This window comes from Mustela nigripes, chromosome 3 (genome assembly GCF_022355385.1).
Source record: "Mustela nigripes isolate SB6536 chromosome 3, MUSNIG.SB6536, whole genome shotgun sequence".
Lineage (NCBI taxonomy): Eukaryota > Metazoa > Chordata > Mammalia > Carnivora > Mustelidae > Mustela > Mustela nigripes.
Genome location: NC_081559.1, coordinates 929,170 through 949,430, shown reverse-complemented (window position 1 = coordinate 949,430; position 20,261 = coordinate 929,170).

The window sequence follows — 20,261 nt, the reverse complement described above, 5'->3', positions numbered from 1 at the left end:
ATTTATATTGTTTCAACTATAATGTTTAGCCCTTAGAATAGCTGGATATATGAGAATTACTCCATTTAATCAAAACATAATTTGTTTTAATTATTTTTAAGAAAGTAATATAGTGTTAAAAATTCATGAAATTAAAAAAATAAAAAAACATAATAATCTTATTTTGTCATTTTGCTGCCTTAAACATCCTGGAAACAAAGCAAAAAGTCCATTATAGTGAAACAGTTATATTAGCAAATTATACTAAAGGAAAGGATGTTATGAGGTAAAATAACACAAACAACTTTCAAACATTGAGGCATTGTTAGAGCGCTGTTGACTTTTTTGGATATAATTAAGGTGCTAGAGGAAAACACATCTTAAACTCATAGATCCTAAAATAATTTAATTTGTAACTTTGTTTCAAAGAGGAAGTATGAATGGCCTTTCCATTGGAGTAACAAAATAAACACCATTACATTTATTTCTTAATGAATTTATAAAATTACAGAAATCAATTTTTAAGAGTTCATTTAGAAACGAAGTAAAATTAGGGATACTATTTGGAGACTATATGTATATATATATACATATATATGTGTATATATATATATATATATGATTTTATTTACTTATTTGACAGAGAGAGATCACAAGCAGGCAGAGAGGCAGAGAGAGAGAGGAGGAAGCATGTTCCCTGCTGAGCAGAGAGCCTGATGCGGGGCTCGATCCCAGGACCCTGAGATCATGACCTGAGCCGAAGGCAGAGGCTTAACCCACTGAGCCACCCAGGTGGCCTGGGGTAAAACTATCTTAATGCTATTATGAACATCTAAATATTTGGGATGGTTTTGATAAAATATGTAATTATGAGATATTCTAATATAGTCTCTGAAATAATTAATCCCAATGAAGGCAGTTACATTGGAACAAGATAGGTTTACGTATTTCATAAAACTTTTCACTGAATTTCAGCTTTCCATATTCTCTGAAAGACACAAATCACACACTTGTAACGTGTTGTCCGTGTTTGCCGCAGCGGAACCCACGTACCTTCTGTGCTTCTGAGTGTGAAGTGCGTTGTTTTTCCCTCCGAGATGCAATTATGCTTAGTGTTGTTTTCTAACAAATGATGAGATAAAATTAAAATTTCATTTTATACTTGATCTGAAAGATAAAGGCTCTTGAGCTCATATATTTGGGAACCATATGCAGCCAATTATTAAACATTTCATTATGGCAATAATGTGCTATGTATAAACTCTGCCCCTATGAACTCTCGAAGCCGGAAGATGGTGTTTATCTTGACTCAGACACTGAAAACGACCCTTCCTGGCCTCCACAACCAATTCAAGGATTCTTGCGTTTCCGTCATGCTCTAAACTTGTCTATTTATCCAAGAACAAGGCCCCTGTTGCTTCCTCGTTAATTGGTTAGGGCTCTGACTACAACACCAGTTTCATAGTACGTTTGTCCCAATCATACCTTCATAGCTAGGTTTGTGGTTTTGGAAAACGTCTCTCCCTATGACCTAGTCTGGCTATCAGCTTTGCTGTCGGCTCTGTCTTGTCTGGCTACATCCTGGGACCTTCGAGCGGATATGTATCTTGGATAATTAACATAGACTGAACTGTTGGTCCTAGTTCTTCCCTACTTCCTACATCCAGGCCTGTTGACAGTTAATTTTCTCGTTCATTTTGTTACCGACACAATGTCCTTCCCAGCCCACTGACTTGGGGCTCTGCCGTTCGACTTGCTTTAGGAGTAGAACAGGGTCAGGAGCAACGATGCGCGCTCGCAGCTCAGGCCCTGAGAGGCATGGTGTGTTTCTGCCTGCCCTCTCGTGTCCCCATCAATATTATAAGAATGACTTCCTCTGGACGCCCAACAGCATATGTCTAGAATGAATACATGCAAAGCAGACTAGATCCCCATCCCTGAGCGGCAACAGCCAGTCTGACCTAGCGTTAGCAGAAGCAGATCAGACAACCTAGATGACCTAGGCTGGAACCAACCCAGAGAAGCATGAAAAACACATGACTTCCACTGCATGTCTCTGAGATGCTGTGGGCGTCTACTGTGCAGGAAAAGCTAATCAATATGGTATTACTTGTTTTCCTGGTTTTTTTTTTTTTTTTCATCAGCTGTTAGGGCTTCAGACTTAACTTCCAATACAGCTAGTTCTTTAGGGAATGCACGTGCAGAAAAGCTGGAATTCATCCCGCCAAGCCTAGGAGAAGTTCAAATGCGTGTGGTATTTAGAAGTCAGGCCAAACCCTATAAATCTGCAGAGGTGTTTGATATCAAAGTCCTTGGTTACAAGCAACAGAGAGAGATTTTGAATAAATTTGAGGAGAAGTGTGTTGTAAGTCATCAGATAGGTCAGATAATCTGTGGAAAAGCTTGAGAGACTTGTTTCAAATTTGGCAGCAAGGAGCAGTCACTCTCGCATCCCAGAAAAAGTGTTAATTAGGGCGCGACTGCAAGCAGCACCGAGTGGGAGGCTGGCTGGAGGGCAGAGGCAGACTCTGGGGATGGCGTCCCTTTCTTGTGAGCTTCTGCACCGCTCCCTTCAGATCCTGCTTCCAGACTGGGCACCTAACTGGTCACGGTTAGTTCACAGACCCACATCTGGTTTTAGTGTCTGTGCTGCCCAAGAGAGCAGGACACATGCCTGCGTTCCGATGTCAGCAAGAAGTGCCCGCGTGTGTGTACGTGCGTGCATGTGTGTTGGAAAGGGGGGGGGTGCTGGAACCACAGGTTTCTGTGGGAAAGTGGAACCCTCACTCCCGACCCAAATCACACCATTGTCAAGGATATTCAAACTACAAAGAACGTTCAGATGTGGGGGTTACACTACAGTAACGGCAGTGAGCAATCTCTACAGTGTTCTTGCTGTGTCATATTTCACCAAAAATAAAAGAATGGAAACAAGACATAAGGGGACCAGGAAGAGATACAGTACACAATTTAGGAGGATAAAGTGACCACACAAACAACAATGATGAGACAAATCAGCGCTGTTCTGGAAAAAAATGAAGTTCAGATGAGCTACAGAATATTTGGGGACTTAATTTTATGAACTTGTGGCCCTTCTGCTTGAGGATCTCTCCAGAAAGTGGCGCCCGGGTGACACACGTATCCTACCATTCAAGTGACTAAGCCGCCCCCATCACCTCATTTTGCAGAGGATTAGGAACCCTGGCAATCGGAATCAATGAACGATAACCTTTGGTATTTAGTCAGGATGAGAACCATTTCATTCCTTCAGGAGATACTCATTTTTAATTTTTCTTCACTAAAAGATTCTCAGTATGGCAAATTGAGGTTAACAAAAGACACTTACCCTTGCTCGTGGAGGGTGTATATACATGCACAGCTGCTCAGCGTGTGCACCTCTGCATGACCATTCCGATGTGCTGACCGTTTCTACTGAAGGTGGCATTTATCAGTTAGTCTCAAGAACCACTCTAAATTGAGGCTTAATCTATTTTTTTAAAGCTATTGATGAGGTGCTCATAGACTCTTATAGCCAAAGAGACATAAAATCTCCCCCACACTTCCCAGAAGACACTTCTGAGGCCAGTGGAACTTGAATGGCCTGAAGACGAGTAGCTAGCAAATAAGGAGCGACCCAGAATTAAAACCACACTCTCCTCCTGGAATTAAAACCAAACCTATTTCCAGTGAAAATATCTCATTTTCAGATGTAGGGCATGTATTTTGCATGCTGTCGTTGTTCAGATTATTGACACCAGGGCTAAACACTCAGCTCGCAGGGGCGGGCAAAGGCAGACACGAGAGAAGCGCACCCAGGACGATGTGTGGGACGCACCGTGCGGACCACAGTGTGGACTGGAGAGCCAGTGCCCCTCTACGGGGGCGGCTGCCACTCCGCTCTGCTGGCTATTGCCACTGGCCGTGTGTGCCTAAAGGGACCACATGTGGTTTTCCATTTCAAATACTTCTATTTTTAAAAGTTTTATTTAAAATAAAAACTGAACGAGATGAAGGCCAGATGAAACCATCCAGGACGTGAATTTATTCTGCAGGCTGGTAACTTGTAATTACGACTCAGTCCGTCTGCTATGCAATCGTGGGGAATAACATCCATCGTATTCCGTGAATTTAAAAACAGGACATATTCAGCATCACTGTCCTCACTAGTATGAGGACATTTTCGTAATGAGAACCCATTACAAAATAAAAAATATATATAATTTTAAAACCTTCTAAATCAATTAGTATGAATCAATTTGTCACTGTTAAAGCATATTCTTTTAAAGCCTACAGACACTGTGCAGAGGTGCCTGGTGGCTCGGTCAGATAAGCATCTGCTTTTGGCTCAAGCCATGATCTACGGGTCCTGAGATCTAGCCCTGCAGCGGCTCCCTAGGCTCTGTGCTCCCCAGGGAGTGCTTCTCCCTCTCCCCTTTCCCCTTTCCTGTACGTGTGCTGCTGCTCACCCTCAAATAAATAAAAAATCTTTTAAAACTTATAAAAAATTTAAAAAATAAAGTCTACAAATACTATGTGAAATCTTCACTATAATATGAACAACGTAAGAGATAATTAAACTTATAAATAATCTAAGAAAATATAACTTGGAACAAGTGACCAATATACCCACAAAACTTTGATAATGAATCCATTAAATTATAGGGGCGCCTGCGTGGCTCAGTGGGTTAAGCCTGCCTTTGGCTCAGGTCATGATCTCAGGGTCCTGGGATCGAGTCCCGCATCGGGCTCTCTGCTTGGCAGGGAACCTGATTCCCTCTCTCTCTGCCTACTTGTGATCACTCTCTGTCAAATAAATAAGTAAATAAATAAATAAAATCTTTAAAAAAAATCATTTGTAAATTTTTCTGGTTCCTACAATATTTTCAAAAAGGCATTTTAAGAACAAAATATGTGGGTTTATTTTCTTCAGCCTTGATGAGTGCTGGAGAAATGTATGTTGGTCATGCTCAAGGTCTTCTGTGAGAAGCACGGAAATTTCTAATTCTTACGTCAACTTATTTTATGCGTCAGAATATTTGCGAGTGCTGAGAAGTGAATTTCTATGAAATTAATGTTTTCAAGGGAAATAAATGGTGCAATGGGTGACAAAATGGAGATGACCTGGTGTCAAGGCGACCAGGTTTCTGTAGAAGATACCACAGTGCGGACAGCAGGGCGCTGGGTTTTAGTCAAGTGAAATTTTCTCTCCGTCGCTTCCTCGCCCTCAGAGCAGGGTCAGGCCCACGCCCAGGAGGGCCCAGACTCCAGGACTGCAAGTGCCTCGGCTGCGGTCACAACTGTCTCCCCAGCCCTCGGCCCGACTTGGCGCGATGGCAGGCCACGGTGTCTCCAGCCCCTGGTGAGCAGCTTCCCTGCCTCCGTCTGCCACACGGCGCTGAGGAGCCAGAACGTGTCCATCCATTCCTGCGCCGCCTTAATTCTGACTTTCTGTCGGGTCGTTCGCTCGTGGCCCAGCACAGAGTTTCCTTCTTGACACGGGAGCACCCGGCGGGCTCAGGCCCGGATCCCGGGGAATGGGATGGAGCCTGCTTCTCCCTCTGCCTGCCGCTCCCCTGCTTGTGCTCTCTCTCTCTCTCTCTTCGGACGATAAATGAATAAAATCTTTACCAAAAAAGAGCATTCGTGTCTTTCTTGGGCTTTGTCCCCAGCTTCGAGCTCTGAAAAAGAGCAAGTCAGTCTTCTGTTTCCTTAGACCCAAAGAGCAGACAAGCCCCTCATTTCTTGAAAGGCTGCACTGATCCCTTCAAGGCTACCCCTGCATCCAGACTTGGTGAGGGTCAGCACACATGTGCGTGCGCGCACACACACACACACACACACACACATACACACACGCACGCATGCACACACACACATACACACACACACCAGTTTTTCCTATATTCTTTGCAAACTTTACAAAGTATTTTGATAGATAAAATAAATTTTCACGAACTACATAAACACACTCGGGCAAACTAGCACAAGATTCGAGAATATTATTTGCTTCAGAAAAGGTCCCCTCCGGGTCCATGTGAATAACCGCTACTGTTCCAAAAGTAACTACGATTGTGATTTGTAACTCTGCAGACACACTGGGCTTGTCTCAGGGCTCGAGTTAAATGAAAGAAGAGAGTACTGTACTGTCTCCGGATTGATCTTATTCAGCATTATGTTTTATTCAACATTACGTTTTGTGCATAAAATTATGATTTGTTTATTCTCATCTCTGTATAGAATGCAATTTTATTAAAATACCTTAGATTATTTACCAACTCTAGTGTTGATGGACATGGAGGTAGACCCAGTTACTGCTTATTACGAATACTATGAACTGTGACTATTTCATACATATGCAGTGTTGCTCTGATGAGTTACAGCAAGAAATAAAACTTCTGGGTCACCCCAGATTTGGCAGACGGGGTAGTAGTGGTTCTAATTCAGAGTTCCATCAGCAAGGTACAGAGCTCTGATTCTTTCATCTTCACAAACACCTGGTGGACAAGTTAGGAGCCCTGGGAGTAGGAAGGTGGTGGTGGGGGTGTCCTGCAGAACCAAGGGCCTTAATCATTAAAGTCAACACACACATATGGCCCCGGAGTCAGAAAAGTGAAGCGAGAATCCAATGCAAGGTGGACATTTGTCGGCCAAGTCACTGTTTACGATGTCAAGGTGAATCAGCAGGTACGTGACATGTATAAGTTACGAAATGGCCATGGCTTTATAATCAACCTCCAAATCTCACTCAAGCAGCTCTCTTATGGCCCACCTTACGCAGAAACAAACTCAAAGGTGCACTCTGAGAGGGCCTTTCAACCTATGACAGAGCTGTGAAAGTGGACAGGGTCACTCACATTCATTTTAGCCATTCTCATCTGTAGAAATTTTTCAAAGTATCATTTGCCCATGGTCTGTATTTCTTTGTTATTTTCATTTTTATTTTTACGTATCTGGAGCTTGATCATACTTGGGATTCTATCTCACTCTTCTTTGAAAGGTGGATGTATAGCCAGCATCACTTGATCATTCTATGTCCTGACTTTTTAAACTTCAAATGGTTTTCTTTTTTTGAGTAACAGAAGATTTCATGAAGTTCAATTTATTATTCTTTCTTTCTTTTATGTTTAGTAAATTTCTTTCCTACGTAAGAACCCCCTCGCCCATTCAATGCCATTCATTGAAAAGACCATTCTTTTCAGATTGACTTTTTTCACTCAGTGATTTGCATTTAATGCTCCTACATGTCTTTTCATGGCTTGACAGCTCGTTTCTTCCTAACACTAAATAATATGCCCTTGTCTAAATACAATACAATTTATTCATTCCTTCACCTACTGAAGGACATCTTAGATGCTTCCAAATTTTATCAATTTAAATAAAGCTGCTGTAAACATCTGTGTGCAGTTTTTTTTTTCTTTTTGAGAGGATAACTTCAACAACTTTATTTCAATAAATTTGAAGATTGAAATGAAATGGGCAAATCTGTAGAAAACTTTAACATTTCAAAACACTTTAAAACACACATATTATTAGAGAAATGTGTGCAAGTTTCTGTAACCTTCCAGTGTATTTTGGTATCACACCAAACTGCGTGACTGACGCATGACATAGTAACAGTCTGTCTGGTTCTGTAGGAAACTGTCCTCCGAAGTGGCTGTGCCACCCTGCATTCCCACCAGCAATGAAGGATGTTCCTGCTGCGTCACACCCTTGCCAGGCTGCACACCGCAGGACCCTAGCTGTACGACACTCTGGAAAAGGCAAAACTACAAAGACAGTGGAAAGATCATTCGTTGCCGGCCTAGGAAAGAGGACGGTGTGAGCAAACAAAGGACTTCGGGGCATGAAAACGATTCTACGGGACACTGCGGTGTGGGCATGTGTCATTGTGCCTTTGTCCTACTCCACAGAAAATACGAGACTCCAGGAACGAGGTACAAACTGTGGACTCTGCGCCCCACTGATGTGTCAGTGAAGGCTCCTGATCGTACCAAGGGTAACGGTGCGGTACAGGCTGTCGACAGCAGAGGAAGCTGTATGTGGGAGCGGAAGGGCAGAGGCAGAGGGAGAGAGAATCTCAAGCAGACTCCCCACCGAGCACAGAGCCTGACACGGGGCTCCGTCTCACGACCCTGAGATCATGACCTGAGCTGACAGCAAGAATCCGATGCCTCACCGACGGAGCCACACCAGTGGGGCTCGAAAATAAATTCTATTAAAACACAAAGAAGACGATTGTTTGCCCACCGCACAGCAGCAGTGTCCTCAACGATGTGATGAGACACGCAGCAGTCAGGCTCTGGACTCAGCTCTCTCTCGCATGCATCCCTGCGTCACTAGCTCACTGTTAAATTGTTCCAGATTATAACGGGTCTCGGTGGCTAGTGTGTCGCTTTACACACAACAGTCCTGGAGGTAATTTGCTGGTCGTCTCTGCCAGCTTTTTGATCACATTTATTCTCGTTTCCTAAGAAACTTTTGTTTGGTTTTTCTTTTTCCTTGAATAAGTGGTTGCTGAATTTTACCAAATGGTTTTCTACATATACTGAGAAGTTCAAATGATTCTTCTTCCTTTTTTGGTTAATATTGTGAACTACGTCGACTGCTTTTAGAGGCTGAATCGCCCACCGCATTCACTTCACTGGTTTTCCATTCTTCTACATCCTTTCAAATTTCATTTTCTGTTCTATCTCCAGTTTCAGGAGTTCAGTGCTTAAATCATTGTTTTCATTATCTCTGGATTTAATTCTCTAATGTTTTGCTTCTATTTTCATGAGAGAGATTGTTCTCATTTAGTCTTCCTGCTGTATCCTTGCCAGGTTTTGGCACTGTGTTTTTTTGTGTTTTTTTTTTTTTCCCCCTTTAATGAGTATTTCTACAAATTTCACCTATTTGGGTTGAAAGAGTGCTGAAACTTGACTTCCAAATTTTCTGCATTATACTTTTTTCCAATGATTTGTACTTTTAGCTTTTAAATTTTCCTTTTATATTACACTATGTGTAATTTTCTGATCTTTATCTTCTTCGTTGAGTTAGAAATTCAGAAAATTGTATTCTTTTCTCATTTATGCATTTGAAACTAAAAATTTCCTTCAGAGCAATATGTTAGCTGCATTCAACAAGTTTGATATATTTTTCTTCATTGAGATTAAACTATTTTTAAATTTTCATTGTGATTTTTTTCTGTGGCCATGGATAATTTATAAGCACATTATTTAGTTTCTTGGTAGTTGGGGGGATATCCTAGTTATTCTGTCACTAAGTTTTTCCTAATTCCACTCTCTTCAGAGCACATAATCTAAAATATTTCAATCCTTTAACATTTGTTGAGTATGGTGCACCTGGATGGCTCAGTCAGTTAAGCGTTTGCCTTCAGCTCAGGTCATGATCCAGGGTCCTGGGATCGAGTCCTGCATTGGGCTCTCTGCTCGGCGGGAAGCCTGCTTCTACCTCTCCTGCTCGCCCAGCTTGGGATCTTTCTCTCTCTCTCTCTGTCAAATAAATAAATAAAATCTTTTAAAAAATAAATACGATTTGTTGAGGTTTGCTTCATATGCCACATTTGTCCAGTTCTGATAAAAGATCCTTCAGTTTGAAAATAATGTGAATTCTGAGGCCATCAGGGATAGTATATCATACACACAGCAATTTGCAAGTGTTTTTTAGCTCTTCTAATCTCCTATAGAAGATTAATAATTTAGGTTTTGTCTCCTTATTGTTACCAGGTATCCAGTAAAATTTATTAGTGTCTTCTACTTTGATTATAAATCTGTCCATTTTTCCTTTTAATTCCATTGATTTTTGTTTTATTCATTTTGAAACCACATTATTGAATGCAAGCAGATTTGGAATATGCTGATTTGTTTACCACTGTGCAAAATTCTTCTTCCTTTCCAGAAATTCTTCCTTACCTGAAGCCCGCTTTTTCCAATGGCAGTAAAACTACCCTCATGGTTGTTTCCTTGCCTCTATTTTACTAGTACATCTTCATTCATCCCTACATTTTTCATGGCACTTGTGTCCTTATCTTTAAGACACGTCTCTCCGAGGCAGTGTTACACGGCATGGCGCACTGAGCGTGTTTTGCTTCTTTTCTTGTCCTCCCCACCCCGCCAACATCGCCATCCAGGCCCATGTACTTATAAAAAGTTTTGGTGGGTTTTTTCTCTCCCTTAGTAGCAGACCTCTTCCTGTGTTCATCCCAGAATTTCAGCTTCTAGACAAGGCAAAGAACTAATAAATGTACCAGGGACAGTGAAGAGATCCAAATCAACTATGAAAGACTCTCTAGAATTTTACTTTCTACTGATACAGTTGTAGATTTCCATCTGTATGTACAAATACATGTGTAAATATATGCATGTTTTCACACACATATGGAGATATGTATACATATTTGTGTGGAGCTTTTTTACGATTTTATTTATTTATTTGACAGACAGAGATCACAAGCAGGCAGAGAGGCAGGCAGAGAGAGAGGAGGAAGCAGGCTCCCCGCTGAGCAGAGAGCCCGATGTGGGGCTCGATCCCGGGACCCCGAGATCATGACCCAACCGAAGGCAGAGGCTTAACCCACTGAGCCACCCAGGCACCCCCATATTTGTGTTTTTAAGTATTTACTCTGCTTTTCAGATTATTCTCAGCAGAACTACTCTATCCTACCTGAATACAGAAGTCAGCATGGTTTTTAAAGGTATTTCTGATTAATACATATATGATGTCAATAAAGTATTTTAATAGTAGAGCCCTCATGTTAGATTAGAAAATAATTCTTCATGGGAAAGACTTATAGCCAATGTCAAACTAATGATTATTGGTCAACGTATTTCAGAGAAAGCAAGCATTAACTGAATCATAAGTAATCTGGTTCTATAATTATAACATATTTAACTTTTTAAGAAAAACTTTGCCACTGTTATTGACATAATCATTAAAAAACTTTCATGTGTTTCTTTCAATTGTTATTATAATATTTTGATCACAAAAAAATCTTGCAAAACCAACCAAAAATGTGGAGTGTTCTCTGTATTCCATAAAATTTAAGGTTCAAAACGAATAAAATCTACTTGATAACTTTTTCAACAGCATTAGGTGATGTTTAATATCATAACTAAGTAGTGTCTAAGTGCTGTCACTATTCAGGATAGTAGAGGAACCATACACTTCCGGTGATAAAATTCAAACATCACTTTCCGTAATTAAAAGTTTCAGATGAGATTCAATTGCTAAAGAAAACTCATAGGCATCAAAATGACTTAAGAATGTTTATGAGTCTTTGGTTTAGTTCAGGAAGAGTACAATATAGCAACAGCATTGAAGCAGGGATCTGCACGCCAGCCGAAGGCCGCCCCTTGGTAATACCTGAAAGGGTTGAACAGAGATTTACTTCCCTCTGCAGGGTCACAGCACCGTTGTTTCTCCCTGTAATCAAGAATTACCATGTCTGCACAGAAGATGTTGGAAGCAGAAGCGTGATCTGCCGTACCGCTGGGGCCTCGTACGCTCTTCTGTTCCCCAGGCACGGTACTGCTAAGGAAACGTCCAAAGGGAAGAGTCTCCGAATCTCGCAAACAAAATGCAAACCCTCAATGTCACCAGTCTGGCTCAACAATACTGGTACGCTGAAACATCTTCACATCCATAGAAGGCTAAAAAGACATTTAGTTATTCAAAGTTTATTAATTTTTAGTTAAATTTAGATCTTCTGTAGCAAACACAGGAGGGCTTTTTTTATTTGAAAATTTGTGATTATCCGTATTGTCAAACTTATTTGTTCTCCCGATATATTTTTTTAGATGTTTACTCTCACCTCTTAATTTTTTTGTTTTTATTTATTTTTTGCAGTGTTTGCCTCTGTTTACTGATCCTTAAAATTGCAGTTATACATGTTTTAAACCTGCTGTTTCTTTTTTAAAGTTTTTATTTAGATTCCAGTTAAATACAGATGTAATGTTAATTCGAGGTGTACAATATAGTGATTCAGCACTTCCACACAACACCCAGCACTCATCCCAAGTGCCCTGCTTAGCCCCGATCACCTGTTTAACCCAGACCTCCCTGACTTCCCTCTCAGAACCACCAATTCGTCCCCTACAGTTAAGAGTCCATTTCTCGGTTTGCGTCTCTCTTTGTTCATTTGTTTTGTTTTCTCAATTCCATATACATGTGAAACCACACAGTGTTTGTCTTTCTCTGACTGACTTATTTCACTTAGCATTCTGCTCTCTAACGCCATCCAGATCACTGCAAATGGCAAAATTTCTTTCTTTTTTATGGCTGATTAATATGTGTGTGTGTGTGCGCGTGCATGTGTACAAATCTTTACACATTCATCAGTCGGTGGACATTTGTGCTCTTTCCATAATTTGGCTATTACAGATGCTGCTGCTACAAACACTGGGGTGCATATATCTCTTTGAATTTGTACTTTTGTATTTGGGTAAATACTTCATAATGCAATTGCTGGATTATAGGGTAGATCTATTTCTAGCTTTTCACTTTTTTAAGAACCCTCCATACTGTATTCCAGATGGCTGCACTAGTTTGCATTCCCACCAACCGAGCAGGAAGGTTCCCTTTTTCCCTTCCTCTGGCCAGTACCTGTTGTTTCTCGTATTGCTGATTTTAGCCATTCTGACAGGTGTAATGTTTTTATTTGTATTTCCCTAATGATCAGTGATGGTGAGCATCTTTTCATGTATCTGCTGGCCATCTGTATGTCTTCTTTGGAAAACTGTTTATTCGTAGTTTCTGCCTATTTTTTGAATTTTGGGGGTGCTAAGTTTGGTAAGTTATTTATAGAGTTTGGATACTAACCCTTTATCAGATATGTCATTTGCAAGTATCTTTTCCCATTCAGTAGGTTACCTTTTAGTTTTGTTGGTTGTTTCCTTCACGGTGCAATTTTATTTTGATTAAGTTCCAGTTTATTTTTTAAACAAACCCTAGTAAAATTTACACTTTTGCCAATTGAGAACATAACATACACATGCTAAAGCTCATGGCACTTTGATGTACACCAGCAGAGCTAATGAAATGAATAAAGATCAATATTTTTCTCTACATACTAAAACGTGTTTTTCATTTCCTTCTTATTGTATTCAACATCTAATAATTATCAAACATATTTAATAAATGCCAAGTCTTACATGTCACTTATTTGTAGTATTATATATTATATATAATTATAATATTCTTATAATAATCTAACCAAAACAGCATTAAATAATGATCACATTTTGTTGTTTAATTGAAATCATTTTCAAAAATTAGACAAACTTGAAACTTAGAAAAAATAATTTAAGAGTATACATCTAGCAAACGTGCATGCAATTGTTTACCAGTTCTCTTACATAGTTAGTGTCACAGGTTATTTCTAAAAGATGGGGGAAATTAATTTACAAAAAGCTACTTAAGGACTTTTAAAAATAGAAAATGCTATATACAGATATATATCAAACATGTAAACAATGGATATTTATAGAAGGCATATTATCAGAATCGATTTTTTTTTACTAGAATAGATTTGATTAGTAGAAAGACAATACTACTCATGCATTATAATAATAATAAATTAGAAGAAAAACATCAAGTGTCTGCTACTAGAAAAATGATAAAATTGTATTCCATGTACTATAAGTTTTACTCCTAATGTTAAAGAAAAAAACATGTAAGTGTTGGCATGAAATAAGTAAATACATACTGTTAAAAGAAAAAAATTCAGATTGCTAAACTGTGTGTGTGTCTACGAACGTAGGCATGTACGCTAAGTCTGGAGTAGATTGATCATTGCTAGTGGAAACAGAATGGGAGAGGATGAAGACAATCGTTTGGGGTTTTTTCTGATTTTCTCTCTTCATATCTGCCTTGCTTAAACCAGTTTTCCTTATTCTTAGCATCTAAAACAATACGACCTGCATATAAAGACCATTACAAAGTTGAGGAGAACATGAGCAGCATAGAGGGCAGCGTCCACAAACTCAAGTGCAAACCGTAACAGCTGCGTCAGGGAGTCTGTCCTGGCAGCATCAGAGAACTCGTTTCACAAGGGAGCCTTGCTAGGAGAAGGGCGTTTAGATGGGGACTCTTGCTGGGCTGCCGAGGCTCCAGGTTGAGGTGACGGACAGTGATTTCTGGATTCCAGGCAAGGGGGAAATGACACGACTCGAGCTTCAACCTGAGAGAACCAGGCAATGACTCGGAGCGTCCGAGGAGACAGCGATGGGGTGGGTGGGGAGTGGGGACAGGAAGAGCTGAGACCAAGTTGCTGGCATGTCCCGACGAGAAATGATTGGGACCAGAATATGGCAATGAGAGTAGGTAGGGCGCGGGAGCAGAGTGCTGAACCTGCCGAGTTTTGATGACTATGTGCGGCCCATGTGGCCATGTTAGCTGTTGTTGGACACGTGAAAAGTGCAAGGGGAAGTTCAAGATGAAGAGTAAAGTTAGGAGCGTTTTCCAGCCCTACGTAGTAATCACAGCCATCTGCAGAGTAGATGAAGTCCCTCTGGGAGAGCATTCGGGCAAGGACAGTGAAACTAGGGCAGAACCCTTAAAGCGCTAATTGCAAGAGAGCCAAGAAGAAAACCGGGGAACGGAAACATCACAAAAACTCAGACTGACTCTATAGTACACGTAACAACATTCCCGGAGTAACTGAAAAAGTAATAAGCATATAAACATTCTGTTAAGCAGGTAAGCGTTTTAGTCCCATTATTTATCCATTTTTGTGACTGCGATCAGAAAGAGGGATTTAATCACTATTTAAAACCTTGACATTTACCTTAGCAAATTTCCACCAGAAACCTACATTTTAACAAAATCCATGGATAAAGGGAAAATCAATGGTTCGATGACTCTCCGCGCTCCACCTGAACAAGTACATGTGATGTTATTACTACTTAGAATACGTTAGGGTAAGTAAGCACTCGGACTCCCCACCTAAGTTTACCCAAAAGGTAAAATCTCCCAGAGGATGATGTTGAGACTTAACAAGACCAACTAATTAAATTTAATTAGGTCACAACCTGCATGAGATAATTAGCATAATTAATTTAGATTTTGAAGTGCCCCAAAGGGAGGCAGTAGTTGTGTGTTTTCAAAGGGAACTTAGGTAAAAAAACAAAAACAAACAACAACAACAAACAACGAATTAAGATTTGAGTATTTAGTAAAAGGAATAAAGGAATTAGCTTTGACTATTAGAAAACTGACCCAAAGTAATTTGTCAGAGCAGTTTTTATACAAAGACTTATTTTAGTAAAGTTTATAAATACCAAGCAGAATTATTCATAGAGAGTTTTCCCCCGAGTTCTGCTCTGTTTTAGGATGTCATTCTTGCCTCCTTCCTCGTTTATCTGAACCTCCTGCTACAGCAGTGAGAAGTGTGGCTCCCATTACCCGCTATCCCGCTATGCTGTTCAAGCCCAGCATAAGTGTAGGGCCGTGGTAGGATTCCTAACACAGAACACAGTAGTACTGTGCGTAGTTTCCTTTGCCTTTGATTTTCCACATTCTACCAAATTTCAAAGTTACTTAAGCCAGCGTCCTTTCCTCATTGCGTTCATTATGAGGTGATTTCATGAATTTATTAGACAATTCAATTGTTTTATCACATTCTGCGTTCCATCCTGGGATCCTCTGACATCCAAAATTATTTTTTTTTTTAAATTTTTGTAGATTCAAGTTCACTCTTCATAGAACTGTAAAGTTCTGTGGTTTTTGACAAATGCATGCAGTCATCGTCAACTGGTAGAAGAACACAGAGAATAGTTTCATGCCCCAAACCATCCCTCGTGCCTTGTGTGTTCAACCCTCTTAAAGTCCCCAGAAGCCCCGGCCACTGCTGATCTGACCATCGCTATACTTGTGGCCAGTCCCAGTATGTCATATAATCAGACTCCCACCGCATGAAGCCTTTCGATTGGCTTCTCACATATAACAACATGCATTGAGGTCTCCGTCTTTTTGTGACTTCACAGCTCATTTCTTTGTATTGCTGGATAACAATCCATAATGTGGATATGCCAGGGTCGGTTTGTTCATTCACTTACTGGAGGACAAGTAGTTACCTCCAATACTTACTTCATGGTTCTCCGTAAAGCTGCTCTAAACTGCATGCGGGTGTTGGGTGGATGTTTTCCAAACTGCTGGACGAGTATCTAAAGGAGCTACTGTTGGATTCGTAGTAGAACTATGTTTAGCTTGTAAGAAACTGCCTGTCTTCAACACAGATGAAACCAATTTGTGTTTGCACCAGCAGTGAATGGGAGATCCTAGTGCTCTGCATCTTCCTAACAACTGGTACCGTCAAGTTCTTGGGGAATTTTTTTTTTCTTTTGGTCATTCTAATGGGATGTAGTTGTATCTCTTTTTTGTTTTAATTTGTAATTCCTTAACGGCAAATAATATTAAACATCTTTTCATATACTCATTCACCATTTGTGTATCTTGTCTGAGGAGGTAACTGTTCAGATCTTTTAACCATTTTTCATTTTTCCCTTATTATTGAATTCTAAGAGCTTTTTGTGTATTTTGGATACAAGAACTTTATCAGATATGTGCTCAAAAGATTCTCTCCCTGCCTCTGGCTTGTCTTTTGATTCGCTCAACAGTGTCTTTTAGAGGGCAAAGATTTTAATTTTAATAAAGTCTAAGTGATCGATGTTTTTCTTTTACAGACCATTCCTGTATCTAGACACTCGTCACCAAACTGGAAGTCACATGGATTATCTCCTTTGTTTCCTTAGAGGTTTTCTAGTTATATCCATGATCTTTGCAATTGTAAGGTCTGTGTTTAGGGGCTTTGTTTATTTGTTGGTTTTGGGAGGTTTTTTTTTGCATATGGACTAGAAAGAAAACTTCTAAGTTGTTCATATATTGGAGACATGTAAAAAGAGTCCCCAAATATATTTTTTTAGAAGGGGGCTGGGCAGAGTGAGAGGGAGAGAGAGAATCTTAAGCTAGCTTCATGCCGAGTGTGGAGTCCAATGCAGGGCTTGATCTCATGAGCTGAAATCAAGGGTTGGATGTGTAACCAACTAAGCAACCCAGGCACCCCAGGCACAGGATGGATATGTTACATGTTGAGTTTACAAATATACTATCCATTCATAGATAGGAAGTTTTGAACACTAATATAGTACTTCCTGAAAAAAATTAAAAATAGAAAATTGTGTAAATTATTCTCATTTTCCAAATGCCATCTATTTTCTCTCTGTGTATTTCTCACTTTATGTTTTCTCCTTTCTCAGTGTTATTCTTTTTCCTGATTAACTAACAGTTTCGGATATTATTTGGGATAATATCAACATATTCTCTTAATATGTCTCTGGTTGGGGGGTTTCTCTTTTTGTATCTTGCACATAATATTCTGGCAGTATAAACAGAATCATAGAAATTGTTACCCTTAAATATAATCACCTTGAACAATAGTGCGATGGTAAAAGTTTGATAGGTGGTCCTAAATGGATTATATATACTCTCTGTAAGTGAAATAACAGTAATGTTGGCCTATTTACATGTACAGGAATACAATGGAATGTGTCCATATCTCTTACTAATTTTGGAATGACTTTTAGACGTTTCTAGAACAAGCTGGAATATTATCAAGATATCATGAATTTCACGAGGATCAAATCTGTTAAATTTATGTTTGAATTAGCAAAGAAAACACTATTTTTTAAATTTACAATATTGAAAGTAATTATTTCTATGGGTTCTAACATTGACTATCAAATTTAAATTATATTTTTCTCTGAGGCTGAATTTGCCTCTAACACTTATCACAGACACCAAAACTGATTGATATTTAAAGGCTTTATATGATTTAAGCTCTAACCCTAATATTTTTTTCACAAAAAACAATGGTTTAAAAGTTTAATTTGCAGAAAATCAATAAAGAAACAAGAGCACTGGATGACACATTGCACCAGATGGACCTCATAGATATATACAGAACATCCCACCTTAAAACAACAGAATACTCTTTCTTGAGCATACATGGAACTTCCTGCAGAATGGACCACATACTGGAAAACAAATCAGGGCCCAACTGATACCAAATGATTGAGATTGTTCCCTGCATATTCTCAGGCCCCAATGCCTTGAAACTGGAACCTAACCACAAGAAAAAGTTTGGAAGGAATTCAAACACTTGGAAGCTAAAGACCTCCCTGCTTAGGAATATTTGGATTAACCAGGAAATCAAGGAAGAACTTAAATTCATGGAAACCAATGAGAATGAAGACACTTAGGTCCAAATTCTATGGGATACAGCAAAGGGAGCCCTAAGAGGGAAATACATAGCCATCCAAGCCACCCTTAAAAAAAAAAGGGAAAAATTCAGAATACACCAGCTGTCTGTACACCTTAAAAAAACTGGAAAATCAACAACAAACTAAGCCAACCCCACATGCAAGAAGGGAAATAATCAAGATTAGAGCAGAGATGAATGAGATAGAAACTAGTGATATGTAGAACACATTAACGAAACTAGAAGCTTTTTTTTTTTTTTAAAGAATCAATAAGATTGATAAACCATGGATGAAACTAATCCAAAAGAAAAGATAGAGGACCCAAATTAATAAAATTATGAATGAAAAGGGAGAGATCACAGCTAACACCAAGGAAATAGAAACAATCATCAGAAATCATCAACAGTTATATGCCAATAAGTTAAGCAACCTAGATGAAATGGATGCATTCCTGAAAACCTATAAACTTCTGAAACTGAATCAGGAAGAAATTGACAACCTGAATAGACCAATATGTAGTAATGAGATTGACACAGTGATCAAAAACCCTCCCAAAAAACAAGAGCTCAGGACTTGACAGATCCCCTGGAGAATTCTACCAAGCATTTGAAGAAGAAATAATACCTATTCTCCTGAAACTGTTTCAAAAAATAGAAACAAAAGGAAAACTTCCAGACTCTTTTTATGAAGCCAGCATTACCCTGATTCCCAAACGAGGTAAAGACCCCACCAAAAGGAGAATTTCAGAACAAAATCCTGAGGAACTGGGATGCCAAGTTTCTCAATAAGATCCTAACTAATAGGACCCAACAGTACATTAAAAATATTATCCACAATGACCAGGTGGGATTTATCCCTGGGATGCAAGGGTGGTTCAATATTCACAAATCAATCAATGTGATAGAACAAATCAATAAGAGAGAGAGAGGAACCACAAGGTCCTCTCTCAATTGATGCAGAAAAAACATTTGACAAGATAAAGCATCTGTTCCTGATTAAAACTCTTCAAAGTATAGGGATACAGAGAACATTCCTCAACTCGATAAGATCTATATATGAAAAATTCCTCAATGGAGAAAAGCTGACAGCTGTCCCTTTGAGATCAGGAACATGACAAGGATGTCCACTCTTGCCACTGTTATTCAACATAGTATTAGAAGTCCTAGCAATAGCAATTGGACAACACCAACATCAACAACAAAAATAAAAGTAGTCAAATTGGCAAAGAAGAAGCCAAACTCTCTCTTCACAGATGACATTATACTTGATATGGAAAACCCAAAGACTCCGCCCCCAAACTACTAGAACTCATACAGCAATTCAGTAATGTGGCAGGATACAAAATCAATGTACAGAAATCAGTTGCTTTCTTATACACTAACTGTGAAAATATAGAAAGGGAAATTAGAGAATCAATTCCATTCACTATAGCACCAAGAACCATAGGATACCCAGGAATAAACCCGACCAAAGAGGTAAAGGATCTGTACTTGAACGACAGAACACTCATGAGAGAAATTGCGACCATCTTTTTGTCGATGGAAGAGTAAAAAAAAAAGATGGAAGAGTAGTAGTACATGGAAGAGTAGTAGTACATGCTCATGGATTGGAAGAATAAACATTGTTAACATGTCTATACCGCCTAGAGCCATCTATACTTTCAATACCATCCTGATCAAAATTCGACCAGCATTTTTCAAAGAGCTGGAACAAACAATCCTAAAATTTGTATGGAACCAGAAGAGATTCAGAATTGCTAAGGATATATTGAAAAAGAAAAACAAAACTGGGGGCATCATGTTGCCTGATGTGAAGCTTTATTACAAAGCTGTGATCACCAAGACAGCATGGTACTGGCAAAAAAAGAGACATATAGACTAGTGGAACAGAGTAGAAAGCCCAGATATGGGTCTGCAACTCTATGGTCAAATAAGCTTTGACAAAGCAGGAAAAAGTATATATATAGTGGGAAAGGAAAATTCAACAAAATGAAGAGGCAACCCACGGAATGGGAGAAGATATTTGCAA